The following is a 10,573-nucleotide window of genomic DNA, read 5'->3' on the forward strand; positions in this document are numbered from 1 at the left end:
GCATTCATTCTTTTGGCTGGTCACTTTCAAGCACATATCATGGATCCCAGCCAATCATATCGCCTCCCTGTCCATCGGAGCAGGTGGCTGTAAGTAGTTGTACAGCTCAGCCTGCTGTAGGCCCTTAGACCATTGCAGTAGAGATCCACCACTTGGGCAATCAAGCTGGGTTCAACACACCTATCAGGGTTTGGGAACAGGGCTGATGAGCGCGTCAAGAAGAACATTTACCCGTAATCACAGAATACACTCAAAACGTTGATTATATGGATTTCCAATTTCAATTTTATACAAGTCATAGAACTCCTCCTTTTGATTCAGAATTGGTATAGGGAGGTGTCTGTTGAGAAACCATCACTTTTGTAGCCTTCCTTTTTAAGCAGGAGGTAATCAATGCGAGGAGTACTGTGGTGGCACATTTAATGAGTACAATAATAATGACAATCCAAAGTAATCCCGTGAAAATCCATTGCAACAGTCTTGCTCCCATCCACTAAAAATTCCTTCGAGCCAGGAATATAGGACATCCTTAATAAAATAATTGTGGAACTTAGCCCCTTCATTCCTAATCTTTTCTGCTAAACTTGCAATGTGCTCTGAATTATCGGGGACATATGTGCAGCATTCAGAACCAATCACCGCACAAGTGCCCCCCTGCGCCGCGAGTACCAAATCTAAAGCAATCCGGTTATGCATTGCAACAGTATGTAGAGCAATTACCTCGGAGTTGATACTGACCATACCATCTGCAGTTTCATTTGCAAGCAATTCCAGAGAGGCAGCCAATTCTGCAATTCCTGTGGATGTTTGACCGACTCTGCAATGAGGAATAAGGATCATAAAGAACAATTTGGTTGATGAAAAAACTCCGCTTATTTCGTTTTGTGTTCAAAAGGTGAATTCATGAGGAGGTGCATATGTGGTATTATGTGACCTTCATAACATGACCTAGTCCAATTAACTGGGAGCCATGGATAGGCTCGATTTCCACACACAAAATAGGTGTTATTTAATGCTGCTTGTGGTCCTATTGTGTGATTTTTATTGACATAGTTCTTACATTCAGAATTACCAAACATTCTTTCTTCCAATGATTTCTGCACTCGGAATAAATTCGATTTTTCTTTTGTTTGTTCTCTCACAAAAATATGGAGGCATTTCACTCAAATTAAAATTTGGCCAGTACCAATTGCTGAAATTTTGTCGCTGTAAGCACTTCCCGGCCCTATTGGTAATTATCCGGTCGAGCCATCCCATTTCCCATTCCTTATCATGGTTGGTATTATTATCCCATTTACTCCATTTCATCCATTTCAGCCAATATCCACACCACTCACTCAAATCGAATGGTATTGCCAACAATGGTATCCCACTAACCTCTGAATGGGGGGTATGCAAGTGCGGACCCAACAACTAGTTTTATTTAAAGTCTTAGGGCCCTGTCACACCTTGACGTTTTAGCCAGCGTCTGGAAATGTATCAAGATGTAAGTAACACGCTGGCGTACGCTGAACTATTGATGTTTTTTTTTTTTTCAGTTTTTGGCATATTCATAATGAGTTGGACGTATGCATAACGTATTAGTAACGTACACAGAACGTTTCGATAACTTAAAGATAACGCATACCAACGAATGCTTAGTGTGTTGTCAGCGTTCACAACCTATGTAAAACGAGTCTAACTTATGCATAGCGCGGCAGCATATCGCCGACAATCACGTGGCATAGCCTATTAATAGGCTGCCACTCAACGATTTAAATCATAACCGCACTAGAAATTGAAGTGTCAACATCACCGTCATGCCGAAGAAAAAAAAACATGGAGTCTGGAACATTGACGGGTTCCTCCTGTGTGAAGCCCATTTTTATATACCAATTCCCCTTAGCACTGCCAATCCGTTATCCGGTAGCTGTAAGTTAGAAACACGTTCAGTAAGTTCTGTGGTCGTCCAGAAGACGTCAATATGCGTTGGAGATACGTCACACATAAGTTCACAGCACGTTACTCATAGGTTAGAAATAAGTTTCGGGTATGCTAAACATTACCTCGACGTGTTTCGACTTCTGAGTAACTTACAAGTAACGTGTGTCAACGATCGCATAACGTGCCTACAACTTATGGCCAGTGTATGCGGAACGTGTGAGTCATACACTGGCATACGTCGAAAAATTTTGAGTATGCTGAAAATTTGTCGACGTGCTCAGCGTACTACGACGTATGCCAGCGTACTTCAGCGTGCTCTTAACGTATACAAAACTTACCCATAACGTATTCGACGTGTGCCAGCGTTTTAGACAAATTTTTCATACGTCGGCATACGCTGGCTACAACGTCAAGGTGTGAAAGGGCCTTTAGCATGATTCAGAGAAAGAGCCAGATAAGTATCAATCCCATATAGTCCATCAGAGTGTGAATGTGCCCTTGTACTCCTTTGCAAATCCGTTTTATTTGTACCCTTATCCTGTTCTATTTAACGAGTTAAGCCTCTTTTGTTTCTATGTGTGATGCGACTGGCTTGGTAAGTTATGCGGTAAGCGCTTGTCTGATGAATATATAAGAAATTACTATCATGACTGAGTAGTACTTATCAGCCCTATCGGCCATGGGGGTATCCCCATCATTATCATACAAGTCCAAACAAATGATGCACATAAGCATGTAACAAGAAAGGCTATCATAGCAGTCCCGAGATAGTGTTCTTCTCGGGGTCTTTCATGCTGTTGGCCAGCTTGCAGTGTGAGGCATGGATACATGTTGCTCTGCCCTGGCATTTCACAGTCGTGTGGGTCGTCAGCAGAATCAAAAAGTGTCAGCACCACGTCGCCTGTGGAGAGTTCTTTCTCTTATGAGTCTTTACATAGACCAAATCCCCAGGTTTGAAGCTGTGGCAATCAGCAGTGGCTGGCTCATGCAAGGCTTCCTTCACCTGCACATAGAAGCCCCTCACAGCACGATTCAAGGCAATACAAAACGTGAGCAATGTCTCGTCCATCTGATGCATGTTCATTTCTCTTTCACATAATAGAGCTGAGTGAGGTAATCTTATCGGCCTCCCCATTATAATTTCATGTGGAATAAGCCCGTTTTTCGATTGGAGGTCGATCTCATAGTCAAAAGAGCTTTTGGCAGTACATGTGGCCATTTTAGCCCAGTCTGTTCTCAAATTTTTGCCAATTTGTTCTTTAAAAACCCATTCTGTGTCTCCGCTGTCCCTGCTGACTGTAGGTAGGAAGGACAATGCCCTACATAACTCCTTTACCACTTCGGCTGTAAAATGAGTTCCCTGATCACCAGAGATTTAGCAGGGGATCCCAAATCTACAGACAAAATCTTTCATCAAGAGTTTGACTACAGTAGTAGCATCTGCTTTTCGACAGGGGTATGCCTCTACCCATTTGGAAAATAGATCAACCACGACCAAAATATATTTGAACCCACAACACTTTGGCATTTGTACAAAATCAATTGGGATATGAACGAACAGGCCGAAAGGGGCGAATACCATCTGAGGCCCCTTCCAGGTTTGTGTTCTTGGCAAACATGGCATGTCCTACAATATTTTTCTGCAATTGGACGAAAGCCCGGGACATACCACTGCTTCCCAAAAGAGGTGCACATCCCCCCCTTTGCTAGTTAGTATGGCCAGCACCATGTGCTCGGCGAGTGAGCCAAGGTAACAGAGATTTTGGAGCCACCACGCAGTGTTCGGGTGACGTCCATGGCTTAGACTCATCATCAAATTCACATCCAGACATGATCCACAAATTTCTCTCTGCTGTACTAACAGCAGCTGGTAAAGTGGAAACATCATCAGGAGATGGCGTAGTTGCGGCTGGTGTTAAAGCACATTGTGCTACCAATAGGGCATCTTGGGAAATGGCCGCAGCTTTGGCAGCTTTATCTGCTCTAGCATTTCCCCGAGAAACATCATCAGACCACCAGTGTGGGCGTCACATTTTTAACTGCAATTTGGTAAGGCAAAATAATTGCCTGCAGCAGATTAGCAATCCACGGATCATTCTTCACCGGAGTACCAGTGGATGTTATAAATCCTCGCTCATGCCACAAAGCAACAAATTTGTGTACAACGCCGAATTCATAACCCGAATCAGTGTGAATTGTCACAATTTGGCCTTCTGCTAAGCAGCATGCACGAGTTAAAGCAAATACCTCCAGTTACTGTGCGGAACAGTTCGTAGCCAATTTATTGCTTTCAATTACTTTGGGTTCAGAGCAAACTGCATAACCCATTCATGGAGATCCATTTGGTGCCTGGGAAGATGAACCATCAACATACAAAATCAATTCGGAATTTTGGATCTGCGTGTCTCTCAAATCAGGACGGGGCAGACACGTGTGTGTGCGATCACCTCCTCACAATAGTGAGGTTCCCCGTCTTGCTCCGTGAGTAGCAACATCGCCGGATTTAAAAGCGAACACCTCTTAATCGTGATCTTCAGTGGAGCTGTGAGTGAGAGTTCATATGTCGTCACTCGTGAGGCCGACAAGTGCTGTGTTTTTGGCTTTAGTAACACTGCAGTAATGGCATGCGGCACCGTGAGGATTAAAAAGTGTCCAGCGACAAGCGAATCTGTCGTCTGTATTGCGTGTGAAGCAGCTGCCATTGCTTTCAAACAGGATGGGAATCCTTGAGCCACTGGATACAATTTAGTGCTATAATACGCGATGGGCCGCAATTTGTCCCCATGTTTCTGGGATAAGCACGGATTGTCTTGTACTTCATGCGAATACAAATCAAAGGGTTTCTCTTAATCACGCAGACCCAATGCAGTGACGGAGGACAAGGATTGCTTAAGTGTCATGAAAGCTGTGTTGGCCTTTTGCGTCCTATTCAATGGATTGGGTGCACTTGTGGACCCAATCTCCAGCAGCAGGCAAACTAGGAACACATTATCAGGTATCCACTGCTGGAAATAACCCGTTGTTCCTCGGAAAGATCTCATTTGTTTAGCAGTGATCGGCTTTGGCAGTTTCAATACTGTTGATATACGCTCTGGGGATATGCGTTGAGTGTCCTCCTTCAAGATATGTCCCAGATATTTCATCTCCTGCTGAAAAAATTGCAATTTGGCCTTTGAGGCTTTGTGTCCTTTCTCCGCTAATGCCATCAGCAATGTCAGAGTGTCCTACTCGCACGCTTCCTTTGTCATCGAGCAAACCGACAAATCATCCACGTACTGAAATAACGTTGATTCATTTGTAAAAAAAACAATGTCATCTAAGTCGTCTACCAATGCTCGTGAGAACAAAGTGGGGCTTTCAGTGTATTCTTTCGGGAGTACCATGCAAGTATATTGTCTACCTCGATACGTGAACGCAAAAAGGAACTGGGACTCGGGGTATATCGGTACACTGAAGAAAGCTGAACAAAGATCGATTACCAAATAAAAAGTGGAACTGCTTGGAATGCGAGACAGGACTGTAACAGGATTTGGAACTACGGGATACGCAGGTATGATGCAGTCGTTTACGGCTCTCGAGACCTGCACAAAGCACCATGTTGAATTCCCTGGTTTACACACCGGTAAGATCGGTGTATTACATTGACTGACAGTGGGAATAATCGCTCCTTGTTTTAATAGCACCTCCACTACAGGAGCTATCCCCGCTTTCACTTCTGGTCGTAATGGGTATTGTGGTCTGTGGGGCAGCCTTTTTATGTGTCTATATTGATCTTTCCTGGCTGCATGCTTTAATTTGTCCCATGTCATTAGAATGTGTCGTCCATAAACAAGCTGGCACCCGATCTTGGAGTTCAAATGATGTTTCTTGCCCCTGGGTCTCTGGAAGGTCAACCACATCAAACGCAGCTGTTACTGTCTCCTTGTTCCTTTTCCAGCAATATCTGTCTGTCCCCATTCGCCAGAGTTCCTCACCCTGGCTAGATTCCACCACAGTAGCTCCCGATGCCATCTTCAATTAAGTTATCATGGGTCCTATGTCCTTTGCTTGATAATCCTGTGCCACCGCCAAGATAACATGTGGTGTCACACTGGATGGTTGATTCCATAGTTTTAATTGCTCCTGTGTCAGACATACCTCCAGGCCAATTCCTTGTCGCCCAATCCACATTGCTCCCAATGTTATCAGTCAGGTCAGGTTCGATCTGTGACCTGCTACAGGTACCATGTAAACCTGTACTAACCTGTTCCATGGTCGGGTTGTCGGCGACTAAACCGTCTCCCCCACCAGGTTTTGTGGTGAGGAGGGTGTTTGGATATGGACACCCAGCAGGGTTAAAAACAAAACCTGTCAAAGGGCGGAGGAGCTCCTTGTGAGCCAACGGCCATCCATATCTAGTGCCCAACTGTGTCTGCAGACGTCCTCCTGCAGTTGGGTTACTTCTTATTAGGAGGTTGGTGGCAGGATTTGCACTCCGGCCACCGTAAAACCCTTCATTCCGCAAAACGTAAAAACGCAAAAAAATCTGAAAACCCACTCCGTGGGAGTACCTCCTGTGCAGCTTCCCTTCGCAGGGCAGCTCACCGGATGACGGGATTGGGGCAAAGCCTTCGGGACCCCCAATCTTTGATCGGAGGGAAACCACGGGGTAACATCCCTGGGTCAGATTGCGGGAGAGTGTGTCGGAGTGGTGCTGAGGTGTCGTCCACCAGACGGCGGTCCCCTTGGGTTAACCTGAGGCGGTCCCTTCGGGTGGGTGCCTGGAATGTCCTATCCCGAAGAGAGGATGATCACCTGTCTCTGTTATCATCTGAGCTCAAGCGTTTGGACATCGGGATTGCAGCTCTCTCTGAGGTTCGGAGACCGGATTGCGGCGAGATAATGGTGGGTGGTTACACCTACTATTGGTCTGGTCGCTCTGATGGTTACCATACCCAAGGAGTTGCTGTAGCTGTGTCCAATAAGCTGACCCCAATGATAATTGAGGTAACACCGGTCAATGAGCGTATTATGAGATTAAGGATTCGTCACTCCTTAGGTGTCATTTCCCTGGTCTCTGTTTATGCTCCGACTGAGGCGAGTGATCTCACCGTGAAGGATGCATTCTACGCCACACTCGAGTCTGTGGTTGATCAGTGCCCCAGACGAGATACACTTCTAGTCTTGGGGGATTTCAATGCATCGACTGGAACTGATAGGGATGGTTATGAGGTGTGTGTTGGTCCCCATGGGTCAGGAACTATGAACCAGAATAGCACTAAGTTCCTTGACTTTGCAAGAAGTCATGGACTTAGGGTGGCTGGTTCATGGTTTCAGCGCCCGCAAGCTCATCGCTGGACTTGGTATTCCAACGCTGGTGGTGTGGCAAAGGAGATTGACCATGTCCTCATTGACGGTCGTTGGAGGCTGATCCAGAACTGCAGGGTTTACCGGAGTGCTCAGTTCCTCAATACTGACCACAGGCTTGTTGTAGCAACTCTAAAGCTGCACCTTAAATCCTGGAGAATGGTACCATCCCAGCCTAGGCTGGATGTTGCCAAGCTCAGGTATGAGAGAGTATCTGAGGAGTTTGCGAACAGGCTGAGTGGACACTTGGGGGGTCTGGGTGCTTTGGGGGGTCCTGAAGAGTTGTGGAGCGCCTTCAAGACCACCGTCCTTGATGTTGCCGGTGGATGTCTTGGAACTCACCGCAGGGCAAAGAAGAATTTTGTCTCTCGAGGGACACTGGATACCATTGACCAGAGTCGCAGGGCCAGGCTGAATGGCAGAGCTGAGCTGTTCAGGGAGCTGAGGCGTAAAACTGTACGTGCACTGAGGGTGGACAAGGAGGCCTATGTGCGAGGAATCTGTGAGGGGGTAGAGCATCACCTGTGGACAGGTGATTCTCGTCCCGCTTACAGGGGAATTCGCGCATTACGTTCATCCAAGCCCATCCCTCGGAGCACTGCAGTTCGAGCAGAGAGTGGTCGGCTCTTGACAGAGGAGTCTGAAGTGAAGGCCCGCTGGGCCGGTTACTTTGAGCGGTTGTACCAGGCTGATCCCCCAGCTGTCGAGTTGGACGTCAAGGGTGTTACAATCCCTGTTGCTGACCCTCAAATCAACTGTGGTCCACCTTCGCTTGTGGAAACACGGGCTGCGGTGAACCAGTTGAAACAGGGCAAAGCTCCAGGGATCTGTGGCATCCATGCCGAACTTCTCAAGGCTGGTGGAAATGCTGCACTCGTGTCGTTGCATGCAGTTTTGTGCTCTGCCTGGAACACAGGCATCATCCCAACTGACTGGAAGAGGGGCCTTGTTGTCCCTCTCTGGAAAGGGAAGGGTGATCGCCAAGACTGCAACAACTACCGAGGGGTGACGCTGCTCTCAGTGCCGGGCAAGGTCTTTGCTCGGATAATTCTTGATAGGGTTCGCCACCATCTGCTTGAGCACCAGTGTCCAGAGCAGTCAGGCTTTACACCAAAGAGGTCAACGATTGACCGTATCCTTGCACTTCGTGTCCTCACCGAACGCCGACGAGAGTTTCGGCAGGGGCTGCTTGCAGCCTATGTTGATCTCTGTAAAGCGTTCGATTGAGTGAATCGGGATGTCCTCTGGAGGATTCTTGGTCTTCGTGGGGTGCCACCAAAACTGATCGATCTGATGTCTGAACTCTACTCTGGTACTGAGAGTGCTGTGAAGTGTGGTGGTACCACCTCTGACTTATTTCCAGTTGTTACTGGAGTTCGTCAGGGATGTGTACTTGCCCCCACACTTTTCAGCACTTGTATGGACTGGATTTTAGGGAGGATGTCGGAGAGATCAAGTTGCGGTGCATCGTTTGGGAATGTCAAGATCTCGGACCTTGATTTTGCAGATGATGCAGTCATCTTTGCGGAGACTTTAGACATCCTTTTGGGGGCCCTCGAGGTGCTGAATGAGGAGTCGGAGCCGCTGGGATTACGGGTTTCTTGGGTCAAAACTAAGATCCAGGCTTTCGGTGACATCTTGGATGCTGCTGTCCTGTCTGTGTCTGTTTGTGGTGAGGATGTTGAGGTCGTGGATAGATTCACTTACCTTGGCAGTGATATTCATGTCTCTGCTGGCTGCGAGTCAGAGGTCAATAGACGTCTGGGTCGGGCCTGGGGAGTCATGGATTCACTGGATCATGGGGTGTGGCACTGCCGGTACCTGTGCGGGAGGACGAAAGTCCGAGTCTTCAGGTCATTGGTACTTCCAGTCTTGCTCTATGGGTGCGAGACTTGGACTCTGACCAAGGATCTGAGATGGAGACTTAATTCCTTTGGTACCAGGTCTCTTCTGAGAATCCTTGGCTATCGCTGGTCGGATTTTGTATCCAACGAGCGGTTGCTGAGAGAGACTCGGATGAGATTTGTTACCTGCATAGTCCGTGAGCGTCAGTTGCGGCTGTATGGACATGTGGCTCGTTTTCCTGACGCTGATCCTGCTTACCAGATTCTCTCAGCGAAGGAGTCTCATGAGTGGAGGAGGCCAGTGGGCCGACCACGTGCCTCATGGTTGCAGCAGGTTGACCATCATCTCAAGGAGATGGGGATGGGCCTGGCATCTGCCTGGGGGATGGCCAGACGGAGGCCCCTGGAGTACCGGCGGAAAGTGGACGCAGCGACGCGCTGTTCTGGCACATGCTCCCATACCTGACCTGACCAATGTTATGTCAAAACTTTGGTGTAATTTGGAAGATACCTCTCTCGCATAGTCGCTGTCCCTTCCTTTTGTGATGTAGTATGCTATGTAATGTAACTGAGTCTTTCCCGTGTCCAAGTCCATGTGTTGACTTGCGACAACATGTGGTGGTCCATGTGGTGTTGACTCCTAGAACATTCACTTTCCCCCACGATAAAGGTGCGTTTGGAAGGTCACTTCGTCTCATTGTTGATTTTGTTGCCCCGGTGTCTACAAGGAAAGGAATTTGTCGTTCCTCAATTGTCAAAGTAAGTTTTGGTTCATCATCTGGTTTGGAAGTTAACCATGGTAATGCTGATGATGCTTCAACCAAACCCCCCTTTTGGTGTTGTGGAAACAGATCAGGCGGAGGCAGGACCGTGGCAGATGGTGCCTCCCACTGTTCCTGCAGATGCGGGTTTACATCTCGGCACTGACTCCGTGGTCGCGGCGGTCTTGTTTCCCAAGCCAATCTATTCGGCCCATAAGTTGGTCCATTTGGGTTATTTTGGCACTCTCTAGCCCAGTGGCCAGTCTGGCCACATCTTCGACATATTTCTCTGCGCATATCTGTGCATCCACGCCTGCGTCCACGGCTCGTACCAGCATTATATTGCACATTATAATTCACGTCTCCATCTCACGCCCAATCCCGGCAATGCATTTACCTGCACATGCATCAGCAACACTCTTGTCTCGGCACTCCGTTGTTCAATCAATGAGCTACAATGATTTATATATGGCAGTATGTCTTTCACGTCCTTAGTTTCCCATCCCACGCATATCCTTTGACATCGGCTTGCAATTTTGTAGCCAATCCATGAACAAAAGCATGGGAAAATGGCACTCCCTCGTCATCCGGCAAACCTGAATGTCGTCTGTACACATTACGCAGACGCTCTAAATAGTCTTATGGGTCTTCGCCTGCTCTCTGTTTACATGCCTGAATCTTTCCCCAATCCGTTTTAAG

The sequence above is a fragment of the Eptatretus burgeri genome, chromosome 9 (genome assembly GCF_056783735.1).
Source record: "Eptatretus burgeri isolate ZD-2024b chromosome 9, Ebu_testis_v1, whole genome shotgun sequence".
Lineage (NCBI taxonomy): Eukaryota > Metazoa > Chordata > Myxini > Myxiniformes > Myxinidae > Eptatretus > Eptatretus burgeri.